Source organism: Salmo trutta, chromosome 3 (genome assembly GCF_901001165.1).
Source record: "Salmo trutta chromosome 3, fSalTru1.1, whole genome shotgun sequence".
Lineage (NCBI taxonomy): Eukaryota > Metazoa > Chordata > Actinopteri > Salmoniformes > Salmonidae > Salmo > Salmo trutta.
The window spans coordinates 53865566-53887301 of record NC_042959.1 but is presented as its reverse complement, the minus strand read 5'-3'; positions in this window follow the sequence as shown (position 1 = coordinate 53887301).

The following is a 21736-nucleotide window of genomic DNA, read 5'->3' as shown; positions in this document are numbered from 1 at the left end:
ATTGTGCATTCCTGGTGTAACTCGGGCAGTTGTTGTTGTCATCCTGTACCTGTCCCGCAGGTGTGATGTTCGGATGTACCAATCCTGTGCAGGTGTTGTTAAACGTGGTCTGCCACTGCGAGGACGATCAGCTGTCTGTCTTGTCTCCCTGTAGCGCTGTCTTAGGCATCTCACAGTATGGACATTGCAATTTATTGCCCTGGCCACATCTGCAGTCCTCATGCCACCTTGCAGCATGCCTAAGACACGTTCACGCAGATGAGCAGGGACCCTGAGCATCTTTCTTTTGGTGTTTTTCAGAGTCAGTAGAAAGGCCTCTTTAGTGTCCTAAGTTTTCATAACTGTAACCTTAATTGCATACCGTCTATAAGCTGTTAGTGTCTTAACGACCGTTCCACAGGTGCATGTTCATTACTTGTTTATGGTTCATTGAACAAGCATGGGAAACCTTGTTTAAACCCTTTCCAATAAATATCTGTGAAGTTATTTGGATTTTTACGAATTATCTTTGAAAGACAGGGTCCTGAAAAAGGGACATTTCTTTTTTGCTGAATTCAGATGACAGATGACGCTAAAGCAAAAAAGCAAGTTGTAAATAAATAATTATAACAGTCATGGGAGCCTGGGACCTGATAAACTACATCCAACGAGTCAAACAACAGAGGCCGAGGGATACACTAGCTAGAACCAAAGATCTTTATAACTAACCCAAGATAGACCACAGGCTGTCATTTCCAATGGGAACAAATGAGTCACAGTGGGCAGAACATGCAAGGAGGGAGGCAGAGTCAAGCACGAGCTAGCAAGATCCTATTGGCGTGTTTTAGCATGTATTTGCATATTTCCATTAGGAAAATGCCTACTCTGTGAAGTGTGCGTGTGCAATTACTCAATTTGCCCTTGTACTTCTAAACAATGCAATTTTTGGAAACTTGGAAAAGGGTAAAGTCTACGAAAGGTAGTCCTCTCTGTTCATAACAGATTCTAGCTTTGGGAACAGAAAACTGTATTGAGATCAAATCTTTCATCGATGAGAACATTTGCAGAATGTAGGCCAAAATCCATCTTGTTCCATCTTCTCCCACTGCCAGCCACTGGGCTTCCTCTCACCAGCATATGTGGTAGTGATTGGAAATGCCAAGCGGACGCTTCACATTTATACATTCGGTGAAATGTCCGTCTCATTGTTTTATCTGTGCTAGAACCTTTTCATTGCAGATCTAGTAGGACCATTTTGTTTCGCCCATGTTGTACATCAGGTTCTACTGTAGGTGACAGGGTGACATGTTGTGTGGACTAAAACAGCATAAAACCGGGTGCATCACAAAGAATAATCAAATTAATTAGCCAGTTAGTCATTTTGAAACATTTAGAAATAGTTTGGTAAAACCTTTTTTTTGGCAAATTAACCAATTATCTACCTTTGATAAGCAGATAGCTAGCTACCTATAGCTAATTGGTACCTTGCTAGCTAATTGGTACCTTGCTAGCTAATTAGCTCCCATGCCAATTTCAAGTCTTTCTAAGCTAATATCTGACTAACTCTGAAAAAGTTATTTCAGAATGAAAGTTTACTGACTAGCGCATCATGCTTTGTGACATTATGTTAGCTAGCTATACCCAATAAGATAATGTTTTCACTTTGCATCTGCGTGCTTGTTGCGTTCTCCCTGGTTTCCACAAGTTATAACAGCCACAAAGTCACAATTGGCTATATCGTTCATGAAAACAAAAATGCATTTAAGGTTGGGCAAAAGGTTGGCAGTGTGGTTCATTTTAGGGTGTAGGTAAGGTTCAAAATCAAATTTTAAGAAGATAAATTGTAGAAATAGGCCAATTTTATGAATTTGTAGCTGTAGTAACTAGTGATGACCATTCACCCTGCGCTGCTTGTTCTAAATAGTATAATCTGTTCAAAACAGTGGCAGCATGTGCAGCAGTGGTCACTCAGTTTTTGACATGCAAAAGTGAAATAGGTGTATTTATGCTGTTGTTCAAATGCAGAGATGATTTTCCTTTACTGACATGCTACAGGGGGGAAACGACAACACACAATTAGAATTCACTAGAATTATGAACAACACTAAACACTCCCACAAATAATAAGCAGGGGAAAATTCCCAAAGGCGAATGTAAAACTCTGAGGACTCTATTAACTCATTATGTTCTACTTTAGATTGGGGTCGAGTGGATCTGACATCAGTTGAGCGCCATAGGAGGCCATAGCTGGCTAGGACCCCTAACCTCCAAAGGGCCCCGAGGGTCTCAATATCGTTCCAACAGCCTGGTAGCCAATGGGCAGAGGCCATGATAATTTTACCCCAATACTCTCACTCTATCCAAATTCCTGCAATTAACATTGGTCTATTATTGTATTTTTATTGTAATATTATTGTTAAAACTTCCAAGTTTGTTTCTCTTAGCCGTATTTTCCCTCTAAATGTGTATTAATTATCCTATTTTAAGCTCTCCATAATCAAATCAGTTTAAATGATATTGATCCAGATTTTGAGTGGAATATTTTGGTGATGAAAAAATAAAATCATTACAAATCATATGTGCATTGGCAATTGACTGTGATCCTTTGAATGTGGCCTTTGATGCAATGTCATCAAACTTGATTTGCATGTGCATATGCAATTATTTTTTCCAAAGGTATTACTAACCATGTTTCTAGAAACGGTGGAAAATGAAAGTTAGGCTACCATAATCATAATCATCATAATTACTTTCTATATTTGAATCGACACAATAAAGCTCAATTAAGTACTTCAGCATTAGCGCCTATTCAGTAAACAGCTGTCCACCTGTCCCCTCCTTCCTGGGAAAAGACCATGGTGCCTGTTTATGTCGAGGCATCCTCGCCAGATATGGGGCTACATGGGAAGAATTAGGGACAGTGCTGCTGAACCAAAGCCCAAGTGGACTGTATGTCACAATCAGGGTGTGTAATTCCCTGCAGACAAATAAATCATGCAGTTGGTAGGGTGTCCAATCAAAAATGCATATTTTGACCAATGACTAAAATAATATATTAATTGTGTATATAATCCTCAAAGAACCAATAGTCCAAACCTCATGTCTCCATCATAATCAGTTCAGAAGTTATTGGAGTTTTTAACTAGGGCTGGGAAGATACCAGTATCGCGATGCTCATTAGTATCGTGACAAGGAAACAAAACATAAAGCGGATTTAACTTCTTTAGGAAAACAGCCTTAATGTTGGAAACAAACATCATTATGTTGTCATCCAGAGTCACATTTATTTATTTGCAAGCTATAGCACACAATAGTTTACACACAGCAGGTTTTTAAAGGACCAAAGAGTCTGCTTCATGTTTTAATTTTTGCCATGGGAAAAATATTGTGATACTGGTATTGTCACAGCCATAGTTTTTACCCTTGTAGGATGACCAGAATTAGAGTGACTAAATCAATGGAGGCCAGAGAAAAAAGGTGGTCACAAATCAGGGAAATTGCATCTCGTCAGCTAGGCTGGATGCTGTGTAATCATTAAAGCTACTGGCTACCTGACATGCTCGCTACAGTTGAACTGGTCATCTTTCTTCTTGAATCTGCCGGACATAAAACAATATAGAGGTAAGATTGATATTGATTTTGAGACATGACATGTAGTATTTTCCTATTTTAGTATATGCTTTTCATATTAATTTGAAATTCCTCACAAATTCCTCTGTCAAATGGGCGTATAGGCAGTGGTGTAAAGTACTTAAGTAAAAATACTTTAAAGTATTACTTAGGTCGTTTTTTTGGGGTATCTGTACTTTACTTTACTTTTACTCAAGTATGACAATTGGGTACTTTTCCCCCCACTGCGTATAGGCCTACCAAGCTTTTTATTTTCAAAGACTTTTACATTTATTCAGCTTGTGTCATGCTAATTTTGCATATTGCGATCAGCGGAAACAACTTTGAAGACAACGACCACAAAATGTAAAATCCTCAAAAGTTATGAGAAACATATCTTGCTGTTCATCTGCTGTTGCTAAAGAATGTGGATGTGTGAATGCCAATAGGTCTGTCAACACCCGCCCCTTTCATTGATGCTAGTTCAGTATGAAGATGGTATTTATTGTACTGGAATGATAGATATAGAAGAAAAACAGGAACACGCCCACTTGGCACAGATGTCAATTCAACGTCTACTCCACGTTGGTTCAACGTCATTTCTTTGAAATTACGTAAAATCAACGTTGATCCAACCATTGTGTGCCCAATGGGACACTGATGCAATAACTTGGCTATAGATAATTACCTTAGTCGTAAAGAAAGATACATTTTTGAGCTTAACAAAATAAGTTTAACTATATGAATAAATAAAAAGGAAATTGAAATGTCTTCAAATATAATTTAATATTCGCTTATGAATATGAATATTAGAGATCACATTTTGGAGAAATATCCTATTCTCCAAGGTCTTGATAGGTCACCTGGCTGTAGTTTATCACCCTGTGTACTAACAGGCCTCCCACTGAAACCAGCACAACTGAAAACCAACAAAACTATTTATTACACACTCCCCGTGAAAGACAGGGGCAAGCTGGACATAAGGGGAACAAAACCACTGACCACCCCTCCCTTTGCTCCGCCGCATCCTCATGCACGCCTATAGCGACACAGCGACATTGTGGAGGTGCGTGACCTGGGGGGTCACCGGAGGTCAAGAGAGGTTAGCATTCATGGCCAGTTAATTGAACGGGTCCATTCAGGGAGCATGTGGCTCTGCAGGGGCCTCGCTGAGTCTCCATGGGGCTAAGTTGGCTCTGCTAAAAGAGAAGGTCATAAGAAAGTCATGCCATGAATCTCTCCGTCCGATCTCAATTCCACCACACACATGCAGGCATGCACATGCACCCACATGCACACACATGCACACACACATACACATGGACCCATCAACCACTCTTGCTATGTTTTACACTTTTTTGGAGGCACTGCTGAAATTGAGAGCTGGCTAGAATTATGAGAACCGTGGAATTCCATTGAATTATGACAGTACAATTAATTACATTCCCCCCCCCTCATTCAAAGCTTAGGCGGCAGTCAGTTGGGTTAACAACCTATTAAAAGCCACAACAGGAGAGCCCTAAACGGAATGGAGGTCACTAGAGCATTGTATAAGCCCACTGCACTGTAGTGCATTCAAATCAGATGACTCTTACATGTACACTCATCTTGGCTATTGATTAATGGAATCCACCTCCCCTTAACTGAGGTGGCTGGAATTACATAGACGTTTGTAAGGCATAATCAATGAAGGGCTGTGGAGTTCTATAGTTGGAGGGAATCTGAATCCTGGGAGATGTAGATGAATGAATGGTACTATGAAAAGTGAAGAATTCTGGGAGATGTAGATGAATGAATGGTACTATGAAAAGTGAAGAATTCTGTGGATATCTCAAAATGTGAACATTCTGTGAAATGATGGAGCGTGTGCATCATCGGCAGAGCAAGTCGTGGTGGTGTGGTAAACTATGGAGAATATAAGGGCAAGCAGCAGTGCGTTGGTTCCTACTGATTCCATAGCTAACGTTGAAACATGAAATGTTCACTATCTGTCCTGGTCCTGTGAGCTAACTGAGACAGAGTTTGACACCACTCCCTGTCCTCCTACCCCCATACCAACACTAGCTCAGTCTCGTCAGTAGAAGAAGAAAAGAAAACCGATAATGAATGAAAAAGACGATACAACCGAGAGATGAGAATGAGAGTAAAGATGGGGGGGGGGCGTGCCTTAATTAACCAGTGACTAATCTCAACCAAATGAATAACCCGGGTCATGGCTGTGAGGAAAAGGGTGGAAGAAAACAAGGGAGAGAGAATAAAAAGGGAGAGAGAGGAATGTAACGTAATGGCACCCAAGTCCCTCCGATGGGAATTTAGTCCCTTTCCTTTCCCCATAACCCCTCCCAACCTCTTCTATTCTCCTCTGTGCTCCGATCACAAACAGTCTTTGTGGCTCCCAAACCTTTATCGGATGCCAATTTGCATGAAGGCAACAAGCAGCCACACTGTTTTGTGTGATAGGACAGCAGCTGCACCTCCCCTCACTGAACACACTGCATGTCCTCTTGTTTAAAGACTCCTCGAATGCATTCACACACACACATACCAAATACACACACTTGAACTAGCGCACATTCACACATGATTTTGCTTGTTTTACAATTCTCTGAACATACGCATGTACACGCATACAAACACACATAGACACACACACACACACATCCGGTCATTGCTCGTGACCCTTCAAAAAACGTTCACATACACAGCTTACACACACAAACTCGATCGTGGCGCACATACACACGGCTCTCTTTTGAGCGTAATTAAAACAGGAGGTGCCTACACAATACTCTTTTGTCTTAGGGGAAAGCAGAGGGAGGTGGGGCCAGGGCCGCTGAATATTAATTAGGAGACTGTAGTGTAAGAGGGAATCAGGCGTATTAAACAGATGACATACTGGGACAAATATGGCACTACTTTCTCTCTGTTCTCCCACGGTGGCGCAGGGATACAGCATGCGCAGAGTGACTTCCAGTCATGGCATGCAGCCAGCAGTTGGAAATTAGCAGCAGGCACTGTGAGAATTAATTAGCAGCACGAACAATGAATGCATGGAGCTGTGCTCAAGCCCCTGTGCTGCAAGTAGAGAGGTGTGAGTCGATTCAATATTTGAGCACTAGGTGGAATCATTGAGGCGTGGGAGGTGGGAATCTGATTCACTTTGGTGGTCTGACTGGCATCATCCTCGCTGTGTGATTGTAATTGAATGCATAAATTGATGTAGAATAATTCGAAAGATATATTTGTGATAATGAAAAACTTTAAATGATTCCAAGTTGGCAGCCATTCAATATTTAGTCTGCGTTTTGCTGCTCATTAGCAGAGCATTGAGAATTCTTAGACAAAATGAATCTAACAGAAATTACACATTGAATTGATTATAACCCTGTGTTAGCAAATTACCCCGTTGAAATATATGAATCTCCTTGATGACGAAAAACATTATTTCAGATGTTCATTCCAGTCTCACCACATCTGTCTGGCCATTTGCAACACAGAGAGCGTTCTGACTGGGGTTCCCCCCCCGATTCAGGACTTTTAAATGAAAGCAATTCAGGTTTAATAAATCACTATGGACAGGGCAGTGAACAGTTGACAGGCCATACAGTGGTGCATACCTCCAAGTTCCTGGACTTTTATTCCTAAGGGCCACCCAGCATCAACCAGCTCTTCGTGGGCGATCTGATCCTCAACGGCTTTCTCTTTGGACTCTCTTTCTTTCTCTGTATCTTTCTCCCTCCATTTCTCTGTATTGCCCCTCGCTATCTCTGTGCCTCTCTGTTTTCTTGTTCAATCTGGTTTTATTTAGTCCAACCCTGTCAATCTCTCTCTTTCTCTCCCAGTCTCCTATTCTATCCATCTCACTCACTATCACTGTCTCCCTCCATCTTTCTCATTTTCTTTGTCCGTCTGCATATTTATCGCTCTCATGCTCACCCTCTCTTCCTCCCTCCCTCTACCCATCTTTCTCTCTTTCCCCCTCTCTCTGTCTTCCCACTGGCCGTCCTTCTCTGCCACTTCCTCGGTGGGGCATTTGCAGCCCTGTGTTTGAATCTCCGCTCCTGGCGTCTAGTTCTAAGCGGCTGGCTCTGCATGGGAGGAGGAGACTGTGTGTGAGCAAACGGGTGCCCACTCATGCCCCTGCCGCCACAATGGGCCCTTTATTCCCCCTCAATGGGCTCCATTAACGCCGGGCCCTTTGCCTCTGGAGGGGATGTCAGGCTTCCCGACATGGCACACAGAGATGGCCATTAGAGGCAGGAAGCCGGGGGCAGGGGCATGGGAGAGGTGCCAGGGCGAGGGGGCAAGCGGGTAGAGGCAACGTTTGTGTAGAACACACACAGAAAAGGACACATTCACCCAGTCACACAAATACTTGTGCACACGCATGCACGCACACATACACACGCACACGTTCGCTCACAAAAATGTGGGAACACACACCAATCCGCTCTCCTTTTTCCCATGCTTGCCACCAATGAACATTGCTGTGTCGATCCTCCATGGACAACCTCTCAATTTCGACTGTCTTTACGAAAGTTAAAACTCAAGACACCATAATCAGAAAAGGTTTAAGAGAAATGTATATGTTATTCAACAAAGATATTGTAGAATGAACATCAGAGACCAAGGTATGGACATGGGGTAACAGTGGTACACTACTCTGAGGCAGATTACAACTGACACTGTTATGGTGGTGATGCCTGCCTGGGTGTGAAAGGAGTCAGGTCGGCTTCTCAAGACCTGAGAAGGCTCCACAGGACAGAAAGGGGAGGGTCTACACCACAGGGGAGCATCGTGAGAGCAGGTGGGGTGGTGGTTTGTGAGGGTGTATGTGTTCGTACGTGTATATAAGAGAGTGTGTGGGGGGGTGGGGGTGGTTCGTGGGGATGGACAACATTCAGTGATCTGATGACGGCCCAACTTCTGAGCGTCGTCGAACAGAGCGGCTCCCTTTGCACAGGGCCAATTAACTCCCAGGGTGGGGACAGTTGATGGACAAGTCTATTATTAGCATCCGAGGAGCGCTGCCATGACTCAAAGAAATCAAAGAAGAAAAGTCCTGAAGGAAATGGCAAATGCAAAGTGAATGAGCGTGATATGGTTCATTGGCTCAATTGTGCCCACGTTGCTTTCTTCTCCTGTCCCCCTATGTGCAGAAATACACCAGAACTCTGCAAATGATGTAATTTGTGGCTATGTGGAATATTCAATTATGTCTCTGTGGAAATAAATGGTCTTCATTCAAATAAATAAATCAAAGCTGTTAGTCTTACCTATCTTTGTCTTCAAGACCAGATTGCTTACACATTGATTGGGCTCTATTTCAAATATATTTGCATATTTCAAAGAATCTAAAGCACATCATTATGGAAGCCAGGCATATGCTATTTAGTTGTGATGTTCCTGAATGCAACAACAAATTATAATTTTCTTTTTTAGACAGTTGTGCATGTTTCAGGAAAGTCTCAAATTGGTTTATATACGTAAACAAAAACTGAGTTAAAATAACTAGCTCCAGAGAAAGAAAACATGAACAGGTATACTATACAGACAACCATAAAGCAATGTCTCAAAAATGATCAAACACTAACGCAAAACTATCAAGATATAGTGGATTATGCAGTGACAGAGTAAATCTTACATGAACAATGGTCTTAACATCCAAGCCTATATCAAATGGTGTAATTCTGGAATCTAAATTTATGTTGTATTCATATTCACCAGTAAATGGCATTAGCAACTTCTAAATAATCAATTCATTTCTTTGTTTTTAATCGTTACTTATTCTTAATGTCAGCACAGTGGATGCATTCATATGCTACGATTAAAATGTTTGACGCCAAATGTAAATTTGGAGCCTACTAACCAAATAGCCTACTGAATTATTATGGTATTATATTTAAACCATTCAATTCAGTAAGAATCTCCCAATAATAAACATCAGAAACCTACCAGACACAAATACCTCTTGAAACAATAGTCAATGTGTCAGTTCATTTTTTGAATTCATATTTTAGACAGGTTGTAGGTTTTTTTTAAACCTCAGAATATGTTCCTATAATTGAAGTATTAATTATATAGAGTAATTTACCAAAATGCCCCCAAATACCAAATCCTAAAAAGTACAAACAGATCCTATAAGCATTCATATAGAGCCCTGATATCTTTAGACTATGTACAATAGATCAGATCCTCAAAAGGTTCTACAGCTGCACCATCGAGATCATCCTGACTGGTTGCATCACTGCCTGGTATGGCAACTGCTCAGCCAACGACCGCAAGGCACTACAGAGGGTAGTGCGAATGGCCCAGTACATCACTGGGGCCAAGTTTCCTGCCATCCAGGACCTCTATACCAGGCAGTGTCAGAGGAAGGCCCTAAAAATTGTCAAAGACTCCAGCCACCCTAGTCATTGACTGTTCTCTCTGATACCGCACGGCAAGTGGTATCAGAGCACCAAGTCTAGGTCCAAGAGGCTTCTAAACAGCTTCTACCCCCAAGCCATAAGACTCCTGAACATCTAGTCAAATGGCTACCCAGACTATTTGCATTGCCCCCCCTCATTACACCACTGCTACTCTCTGTTATTATCTATGCATAGTCACTTTAATAACTCTACCTACATGTTCATACCACACATTGACTCTGTATCGGTACCCCCTCGCTGTTGTTATTTTACTGCTGCTCTTTAATCACTTGTTACTTTAATCTCTTATTCTTATCCGTATTTTTTTTTTATCTGCATTGTTGGTTTGGGGCTCGTAAGTAAAGATTTCACTGTAAGGTCTACACCTGTTGTATTCGGCGCATGTGACTAATACAATTTGATTTGATTTGATTAATAGCCTAACCCTTAACATGCACCTTGATCCGAATAATGACTAACCCAACACTGCTAATACGTTGTGACTGACTAACACTCATTAATTCGTTCAGTCATTCCTTCACTTACTTATTCATACACAAAATGTCTTGGGTGCTTCAACCTTTGACTGTGAATGACTAAATTGATTTAAAACCCCAAGGTGATGTCTCCAATAAACTAGTCTTTAAATAACGAATAAAATCGAAAATTGTTTTGAAAACGTCAATCGCCCGACCAACACTATAAAAAAAACACTGATAGGAGTTGAGTTCAGAGTTAAACGAGGAATAGTCTAACGCATCCTTCAAGCTAAATGGAAAGATTTGAGACCATCTCGGAAATATGACAGTAAGGCCTACTTGCTAAGGAGAAAAGAGATGTATGGTTCTGTCATTTGCGGGAATGGAGGAGGCATAAAATAGGCTAATCTTTCGGCGTGTTGCAATTCAAGACTCCAATCCACTTCCCCGCTCCCAGCTGCCAGTTTGCTCTTCCACTTATGCAGCTATTCATGAGAAAGGGATGTGAAACAACAAAATGCCAATGGCAGCTGTTTGTTTACGCTTTCCCACGACTCCATGCCAATTAGCCATCGTCATTCCGTCAGCCGCTTGTCTTCCCTCATTAGACACCCCTCAACAGACAAGTGAGGCCCTGGAAAGGCAGGCCCACGCAGGGATAGGAAGCATGCGGACGCCTTTACTCGTCCGTTTCACTCTCCTGAATCCACAGCCTCGATTTCTAGGTACACTTGGTACAAAGAACCAGACTGCGTCGCCGATCATTCCAAATGTGCATGCGTAATGACGCACGTTCGCTATTTCTGGATACCTTTCATTGTGAAGCCCTTAGCCTATATCAGGTGTAGGCCTATCTTATAAAGATCTTGAGATACATAGGGTTTGAAACATTTTCTCATTTTGTCACCCAAGGTGTTGGATTACAGGTTTCATAAATAACAGCAGAGCACCTCTAGGCCTACTAGATAAATGTAACGTTCGGCGTCAGGTAACGAGGAAGCGGACCCAAAACGCAGCTGGGAGCAAACACATGTTTATTCTTTTACACCGAAATAAACACGTACACAAAATCAAGAAAATACCGATACGTTAGCTGCTCAAAATCAAAGAGACAACAACCCACAAACATCGTGGGGGGAAAAGGAACTTAAATGTGATTCCCAATCAGACATAACTAGCGACAGCTGTCTGATTGGAAATCACCTCCGAGCCCAACATAGAAATAAACCACAAAGAAAGGCTATAACAAAACATAGAAAATAAACCATAGAAATACCACACCCTGACCAAAAATAGCAGAGTTCCCCTGGTCAGGGCGTGACAGTACCCCCCCTCGCACCAACCTAAAGTCTATTAGGGGGGGGACCTGGGTGGGCGCCTCACCCTCGGTGGAGGCCCCGGGCGTGTTTCTCCCCCTGCCTCCACCCTAGCCCTACCCCTCTGGCCCGGACTGGACCACGGTGGAGCGGCATGCTCAGGCTCCGGAGCGGAGCCGCCGACCGGAACAGGACTGGTCACCGGTGGACCGGACACAGGCCGTGCCGGACTGTGGACACGCGCCGTGGGCCTGGTGCGGGGAACAGGGACGGGCCGGACAGGACCGGGGACACGCACCACCAACCTGGTGCGGGGAGCAGGGACGGGCCGGACTGGACTAGGGACACGCACCACCGGCTTGGTGCGGGGAGCCGGGATGGGCCGGACAGGACTGTGGACACGCACCACTAACCTGGTGCGGGGAGCAGGAATGGGCCGGACAGGACTGGGGACACGCACCACTAACCTGGTGCGGGGAGCAGGGACGGGCCGGACTGGACTGGGGACACACACCACTGGCTTGGTGCGGGGAGCAGGGACGGGCCGGACTGGACTGGGGACACGCACCACTGGCTTGGTGCGGGGAGCAGGGATGGGCCGGACAGGACTGTGGACACGCACCACCAACCTGGTGCGGGGAGCAGGGACGGGCCGGACAGGACCGGGGACACGCACCACCAACCTGGTGCGGGGAGCAGGGACAGGTCGGACTGGACTGGGGACGTCTGGCAGCTCGGGACAGTCTGGGCAGTCTGGCCACTCCGGCAGTTCAGCGCAGTCTGGCCACTCCGGCAGAACAAACATACACAGACATACTCTGCCACGTCCTGACCAAAAACTACACAACAACAGCCTCTGCTGGTCAGGACGTGACATCTGCGGTCAAACGTCCACCCCTCATCACTGTCAAACGCTCCCTAAAACACTTCAGCGAGCAGGCCTTTCTAATCGACCTGGCCCGTGTATCCTGGAAGGATATTGACCTCATTCCGTCAGTAGAGCATGCCTGGTTATTCTTTAAAAGTGCCTTCCTCACCATCTTAAATAAGCATGCCCATTTTCAAAAACATTTGAACCAGGAACAGATATAGCCCTTGGTTCTCTCCAGACCTGACTGCCCTTGACCAGCACAAAAACATCCTGTGGCGTTCTGCATTAGCATCGAATAGCGCCTGTGATATGCAACTTTTCAGGGAAGTTAGGAACCAATATACACAGGCAGTTAGGAAAGCTAAGGCTAGCTTTTTCAAGCAGAAATTTGCATCCTGTAGCACAAACTCAAAAAAGTTCTGGGACACTGTAAAGGCCATGGAGAATAAGAGCACCTCCTCCCAGCTGCCCACTGCACTGAGGCTAGGAAACACTGTCAGCACCGATAAATCCACTATAATTGAGAATTTCAATAAGCATTTTTCTACGGCTGGCCATGCTTTCCACCTGGCTACCTCTACCCCGATCAACAGCCCTGCACCCCCCACAGCAACTCACCCAAGCCTCCCCCTTTTCTCCTTCACCCAAATCCAGATAGCTGATGTTGTGAAAGAGCTGCAAAATCTGGACCCCTCAAATCAGCCGGGCTAGACAATCTGGACCCTCTCTTTCTAAAATCATCTGCCAAAAGTGTTGCAACCCCTATTAGTAGCCTGTTCAACCTCTATTTCGCATCATCTGAGATTCCCAAAGATTGGAAAGCTGCCGCGGTCACTCTAGACACTCTAGACCCAAACTGCTACAGACCTATATCTGTCCTACCCTGCCTTTCTAAGGCCTTCGAAAGCCAAATTAACAAACAAATTACCAACCATTTTGAATCCCACCGTACCTTCTCCGCTATGCAATCTGGCTTCAGAGCTGGTCATGGATGCACCTCAGCCACGCTCAGGGTCCTAAATGATATCACATCCGGCATCAATAAGAGACATTACTGTGCAGCCCTATTCATCAACCTGGCCAAGGCTTTCGACTCTGTCAATCACCACATTCTTATCGGCAGACTCAACAGCCTTGGTTTCTCAAATGATTGCCTCGCTTGGTTCACCAACTACTTCTCTGATAGAGTTCAGTGTGTCAAATCGGAGGGCCTGTTGTCCGGACCTCTGGCAGTCTCTATGGGGGTGCCACAGAGTTCTATTCCGACTCTCTCCGACTCTTTGCCCTGTATTCATCAATGATGTCGCACTTGCTGCTGGTGATTCACTGATCCACCTCTACGCAGATGACACCATTCTGCATACCTCTGGTCCTTCTTTGGACACTGTGTTAACTAACCTCCAGACGAGCTTCAATGCCATACAACTCTTCTTCCGTGGCCTCCAACTGCTCTTAAATGCAAATAAAACTAAATGCATGCTCTTCAACCGATCGCTGCCCGCACCTGCCTGCCTGTCCAGCATCACTAATCTGGACGGTTCTGACTTAGAATATGTGGACAACTACAAATACCTAGGTGTCTGGTTAGACTGTAAACTCTCCTTCCAGACTCACATTAAGCATCTCCAATCCAAAATGACATCTAGAATCGGCTTCCTATTTCGCAACAAAGCATCCTTCACTCATGCTGCCAAACACACCCTTGTAAAACTGACTATCCTACTGATCCTTGACTTCGGCGATGTCATTTATAAAATAGCCTCCAACACTCTACTCAACAAATTGGATGCAGTCTATCACAGTGCCATCCGTTTTGTCACCAAAGCCCCATATACTACCTACCACTGCGACTGGTAAATGAGAACTTGTTCTCAACTAGCCTACCTGGTTAAATAAAGGTGAAATAAAAAATACAAAAATAATAATGCACCCGCAAACTGAATCCTATACAGAAAAAAACAAAAGCTTTAAATGGTCACGCAAAATATTAGTAAGCCTGATTTGTGATCAATTGTTGTAATGATTGTTCTCATGGGATGTCATTCATTAAGCACTAGCTGACAGTATCATTTAAATCAAGTGCTTTTGTGAAAATATAATTACAATTTCTCCATTGTTTACCTTTTGCTCATGGCCTACTCTTGGATGGTATATGGTCTTAGTTTTCGATGCACACATTTAAATTCAAATTCAATCTCCAATGCAGTTTAGTTGCACCAAATTACCAAGACATCTCCTAGGAAATTAAATGGAAATTGGTAATCCCTTCAAAGAACAACCATGTTGCCATGAATTGTGACACGCACACATGCTCTCTCTCTCTCTCACACGCACGCACGCACGCACGCACGCACGCACGCACACACACACACACACACACACACACACACACACACACTCTCTTAACATACACCCTCAGACCTCAGACTCCCTTAATGGGTATTCCATTGGTGAGCCATTAGCTGTAACCTCCCCACTGTCTGAAAAGGCCCTCCAGCCAGGCACAGGCCCACAGAACACATGCAGGCCTCAGTCAGGCCTCACCTGGCTAGACAATGCACCTCACCCAGCTCCTCATGTCTGTGTGTGGAGAGGGCCTCTCACATGGGCCACTTATTGAGAGGGAGAATGTGGAGGTCCTGGAAGCTAACTCCCAGACTGGCCCCATGGCCTGCTCCCACACTCCCCTCCTGGGATGAGGCAGACACACGCACACACGCACACAGGAAGGGGGGGGGAGACAGAACATATGTGAGAGAGTGGGCAAGAAGGGGGGTGGCTGGGGGTTGGGTGACGTCTCTTTGAGATCCAGTCTAGGTTGGGGATAAGGCAGGTTGGTTTTGGTAGGCAGTTCACACACACAGTCACAAAAGCAGCTGACTAGACTAGTAGAGATTTTCATGTGTCTGCTACTTTTTTGGTCTGACTCTAATCGACAGCAGCTAGCAAGGCCTGGTTCAGTAGGACCATTCATAGAGAGTGTGGCTCTATTCAGGGTAGACTGGGGTTTGCATGAAGCTGAGTGTATGGAAAGGATAGAAAGACTGTTTAAAGGTAGGCTGAATTATGGGCTTGTCATGGATCAATTTATAGATGTGAGTTTTTAGCAACTTCTAGCTTTAGACTGAAAACCGACCTAGTGTGTATCTTTCATTATTGGAAGTTGCATTTAGAAGAAATCAGTGACTAGTTTCTCATTGCCAAAGGTGTTGGCGTTGAAACTGGCAGTGTGTCCACATGGCATCACCTACTGCACCCGCTACCTTCAGCATGAGGTCCCTGATGGTGTCCTAACACACCAGGGCCAAAGGGAGTTGTTGGCCATAGCATTAGCATAAGAAAGCAGCCCCATTTCAGTGCAGTTATTTGACCTCTGACCTCCCCTTTGTGCGTCCCAGACGGCAAATTGCTGCAGTGGTAATGGCTGCCGGTCCCATACAGGCCCCCCCCACCACTACTTCTCCATCCTGTCATGACTCTCCCACCCTCCTCTCGCCACGGGAGGGAGGGACCCTCAATCAAGTCATTTAATACCAAAGTCAATTCCCATACACCCCCCTTGTACACACAGACGTCCACATACACACTCTCACACACATGCTCCCATACTCCTAACCAGACATGCTGGAGGACTCTCTCATCAGCTTTTCTTTCCCTGTACCCTCTGTCTACACCCCCTTTTCTTGTCTGTGTTTTAATCAAGTGGGGACCCCCTAAAAGTACTGTGGGTGGGGGACCTCAGACTTTATGTGCGTGTTTGTGTGTGTGCATGTCTGGGTTTTTAGGGTTAATCCTGTGGAATTGCCATGGGTTGGGAAACATATGCATCATACTATCAGTTACTAGTGTGTGTCTTATTCACCCAGCATCAACGGCATCTGTGTTTTACCACCAAAGTCTGGACATTACTTTGTTGGCTGTTGTTGCCATATGTTAATGAATGTGTCTGCTCCCAAGACAATGGCACTAAAGACATTATTGATTGCAACAATGTTGTTTTCAGATTTGTAATGAAATAGATATGGCCTCTCAATGACTCATTTTAATGCAAGACCCTAATTACCAGGCACTGAGGTTAGGCTGTTTCCGAGCTAAAGTAGGGTTGATTTCTGTGGCTTTTCAGGTTTAAACCAGAGATGATTCTGGTTCAAACCTTAGTTGATGTTGAGGCTTTGAGTTCACAGCTTAGTACAATGAGTGTCATACTTAATCATGTAACATTTAATCCCATTTATAATACACTGCTCAAAAAAATAAAGGGAACACTTAAACAACACAATGTAACTCCAAGTCAATCACACTTCTGTGAAATCAAACTGTCCACTTAGGAAGCAACACTGATTGACAATAAATTTCACATGCTGTTGTGCAAATGGAATAGACAACAGGTGGAAATTATAGGCAATTAGCAAGACACCCCCAATAAAGGAGTGGTTCTGCAGGTGGGGACCACAGACCACTTCTCAGTTCCTATGCTTCCTGGGTGATGTTTTGGTCACTTTTGAATGCTGGCGGTGCTTTCACTCTAGTGGTAGCATGAGACGGAGTCTACAACCCACACAAGTGGCTCAGGTAGTGTAGCTCATCCAGGATGGCACATCAATGCGAGCTGTGGCAAGAAGGTTTGCTGTGTCTGTCAGCGTAGTGTCCAGAGCATGGAGGCGCTACCAGGAGACAGGCCAGTACATCAGGAGACGTGGAGGAGGCCGTAAGAGGGCAACAACCCAGCAGCAGGACCGCTACCTCCGCCTTTGTGCAAGGAGGAGCAGGAGAAGCACTGCCAGAGCCCTACCAAAATGACCTCCAGCAGGCCACAAATGTGCATGTGTCTGCTCAAACGGTCAGAAACAGACTCCATGAGGGTGGTATGACGGTCCGACATCCACAGGTGGGGGTTTTGCTTACAGCCCAACACCATGCAGGACGTTTGGCATTTGCCAGAGAAGACCAAGATTGGCAAATTCGCCACTGGCGCCCTGTGCTCTTCACAGATGAAAGCAGGTTCACACTGAGCACGTGACAGACGTGACAGAGTCTGGAGACGCCGTGGAGAACGTTCTGCTGCCTGCAACATCCTCCAGCATGACCGGTTTGGCGGTGGGTCAGTCATGGTGTGGGGTGGCATTTCTTTGGGGGGCCGCACAGCCCTCCATGTGCTCGCCAGAGGTAGCCTGACTGCCATTAGGTACCGAGATGAGATCCTCAGACCCCTTGTGAGACCATATGCTGGTGCGGTTGGCCCTGGGTTCCTCCTAATGCAAGACAATGCTAGACCTCATGTGGCTGGAGTGTGTCAGCAGTTCCTGCAAGAGGAAGGCATTGATGCTATGGACTGGCCCGCCCGTTCCCCAGACCTGAATCCAATTGAGCACATCTGGGACATCATGTCTCGCTCCATCCACCAACGCCACGTTGCACCACAGACTGTCCAGGAGTTGGCGGATGCTTTAGTCCAGGTCTGGGAGGAGATCCCTCAGGAGACCATCCGCCACCTCATCAGGAGCATGCCCAGGCGTTGTAGGGAGGTCATACAGGCACGTGGAGGCCACACACACTACTGAGCCTCATTTTGACTTGTTTTAAGGACATTACATCAAAGTTGGATCAGCCTGTAGTGTGGTTTTCCACTTTAATTTTGAGTGTGACTCCAAATCCAGACCTCCATGGGTTGATAAATTGGATTTCCATTGATTATTTTTGTGTGATTTTGTTGTCAGCACATTCAACTATGTAAAGAAAAAAGTATTTAATAAGATTATTTCTTTCATTCAGATCTAGGATGTGTTGTTTAAGTGTTCCCTTTATTTTTTTGAGCAGTATATATATTGTGTATTTCGATTTCTTTTGAAAATAATACACCCATTTCTACCCATGTCATAGTATATGAAATGATCCCGCTTTTACAAATATATCTCTCTGCCTAAGCATTGACTGCTGTTTAGAGCTTCCCATTGACAAACAAACAGGTCTTTCATTTGAATTAATACATGCATTTGACTTATATATATTTTTTTTTATTTACGCCATGGCATGTGTTGAAGACACTTTGTGCTTGGTGCCACTTATGTCACTGTAAACCAAATGTATTGAGACAGTCATACCTCCTTTAGTAAGTATTTTATTGTGAAAATGTTCTCTTCAACATGAAACAGAGACACCAGCCGATGGTACTTCAACTTCCCTGAAAGGCCTGTTTGTCTCCCTTCATGCACAAGTGTTTGAGGATGTTCAGTTGAGTCCCAGAGATGCTGTGAGTGTCCCAGAGATGCTGTGAGTGTCCCAGAGATGCTGTGAGTGTCCTGTTAATGACCAACACTTCCTCTGATTACCCATTGTCTCTAGCAGGACTAGAGCTTGATGGAGGGGTCATTAAAACGGAGGTTAGAGGAGCTGCTGGACTTTCCTCAGCTTCCCAGGGGATGAACACTCACACACGTAAAGGTCAAGTGACCTCTAGCCTCCACCCCCTATCTATCAGCAGGGTGTAACCCCCCCTCCCCATTGGCCACTCGATCTCAGACTGAGTGGCCATGTGGTGCTTGTTTAAGCCTTGACCTCTTGTGTCACTTCAGCAAAATGTGGTTTGTTTAAGCAGTGGTTGTTTCCTCTCCTAGTTGTGTCTTCACTCGTAACTCAGGTGGACTGTTTTCTTGTTGTTTTTTAGCAAAACAGTTCCCACGACTCTATTAAGAGACAATTACATTTCAGGAGTCTGAAGGTCTTGAAATAAATCCCGTCGTATTTTTTTCTAAATAGTTCTGGTCTCTCATTGTATTTAGTGTAGCCATGGTGCAGAAGTGATTTCGCTGCTGACATTTTATAGTGTGTTACCACAGTTTTCTAAGTACTTATTTTATATGCCTTCAATTTCTTTTTAAATGGTAGCTAGTGAGGAAATAGACAGGCTACCATTTTTGGTTAATTGGACTGTGAATATTCACACTAGAGGTGATGTCAATGCCTGAAGCGTGTCACATTGGGGCTGTCAATTCAAGAGCTGAAGTTGCAAACATCTGCCATATAGCCAAATCCTCCTGTACTTTCTCTCTCTTTTTTTCTCTTTCTGCCTCTCTTTTTGTCTCTCTCTTTTTTACAAACACATACCCAACCTCTTGCTATTCATCGCCTTCTCTCCATCTTTGTCTTTGTCTTTGTCTTTGTCTTTGTCTTTGTCTTTGTCTTTGTCTTTGTCTTTGTCACTGTCTGTCTGTCTGTCTGTCTGTCTGTCTGTCTGTCTGTCTGTCTGTCTGTCTGTCTGTCTGTCTGTCTGTCTGTCTGTCTGTCTGTCTGTCTGTCTGTCTGTCTCTCTCACTCTCTCTCTCTCTCTCTCACTCTCTCTCTCTCTCACTCACTCTCACTCTCTCTCACTCTCTCTAACTCTCTCTCACTCTCACTCTCTCACTCTCTCCCAGAGTCTGCAACACCACTAAGCAAGGGGCACCATGAAGACCAAGGAGCTTTGCAAACAGGTCAGGGACAAAGTTGTGGAGAAGTACAGATCAGGGTTGGGTTATAAAAAAATATCAGAATCTTTGAACATCCCACGTAGCACCTTTAAATCCATTATTAAAAAATGTAAAGAATATGGAACCACAACAAACCTGCCAAGAGAGGGCCGCCCACCAAAACTCACGGACCAGGCAAGGAGGGCATTAATCAGAGAGGCAACAAAGAGACCAAATATAACCCTGAAGGAGCTGAAAAGCTTCACAGCGGAGATTGGAGTATCTGTCCATAGGACCACTTTAAGCCGTACACTCCACAGAGCTGGGCTTTACGGAAGAGTGGCCAGAAAAAAGCTATTGCTTAAAGAAAAAAATAATCAAACACGTTTGGTGTTCGCCAAAAGGCATGTGGGAGACCCCCAAAACATATGGAAGAAGGTACTCTGGTCAGATGAGACTAAAATGTAGCTTTTTGGCCATCCAGGAAAACGCTATGTCTGGCGCAAACCCAACACCTCTCATCACCCCAAGAACCCCATACCCACAGTGAAGTATGGTGGTGGCAGCATCATGCTGTGGGGCTGTTTTTCATCGGCAGGGACTGGGAAACTGGTCAGAATTGAAGGAATGAAGGATGGCGCTAAATACAGGGAAATTCTTGAGGGAAACCTGTTTCAGTCTTTCAGTGATTTGTAACTGGGACCGTGGTTCACCTTCCAGCAGGACAATGACCCTAAGCATACTGCTAAAGCAACACTCAAGTGGTTTAAGGGGAAACATTTAAATGTCTTGGAATGACCAAGTCAAAGCCCAGACCTCAATCCAATTGAGAATCTATGGTATGACTTAAAGATTGCTGTACACCAGCGGAACCCACCCAACTTGAAGGAGCTGGAGCAGTTTTGCATTGAAAAATTGGCAAAAATCCCAGTGGCTAGATGTGCCAAGCTTATAGAGACATACCCCAAGAGACTTGTAGCTGTATTTGCTGCAAAAGGTGGCTCTACAAAGTATTGACTTTGGGGGGGTGAATAGTTATGCACGCTCAAGTTTTCAGTTTTTTGGTCTTATTTCTTGTTTGTTTCACAATAAAAAAATATTTTGCATCTTCAAAGTGATAGGCATGTTGTGTAAATCAAATGATACAAACCCCCCAAAAATCCATCTTAATTCCAAGTTGTAAGACAACAAAATAGGAAAAATGGGGGTGAATATTTTCGCAAGCCACTGTATATGTGTGTGGATTAATGGGGGATGACAAGTTACCTGAGGGGGATCAAACGCACCCCAACCTCCCAGATTACTAGAGACACAAGGCCAAAGAATAACCACAGTGACTCTGTGAATTGTGGCAAACACACACTAAATTTAGTGTGACACGAACAGTGTTTGTAACACTAATGCTTGTAATTGTATTGTATCTCTACAAATCAATACAGTTCATAATGTGTATGCATGGGCACACAGCCGCGGGAAGATGTTTAGTGGTGGGGGTGCTGCGATTTTTACGGTGCGCTACATTTGCCTGCGCTACAGACGGCTATATCGGTCTATTGGTGTGCTAATACAGGACTAGTTAAGGATGATTTAAAAAAAATGTATATATTGATATTATACTTTCATTTTA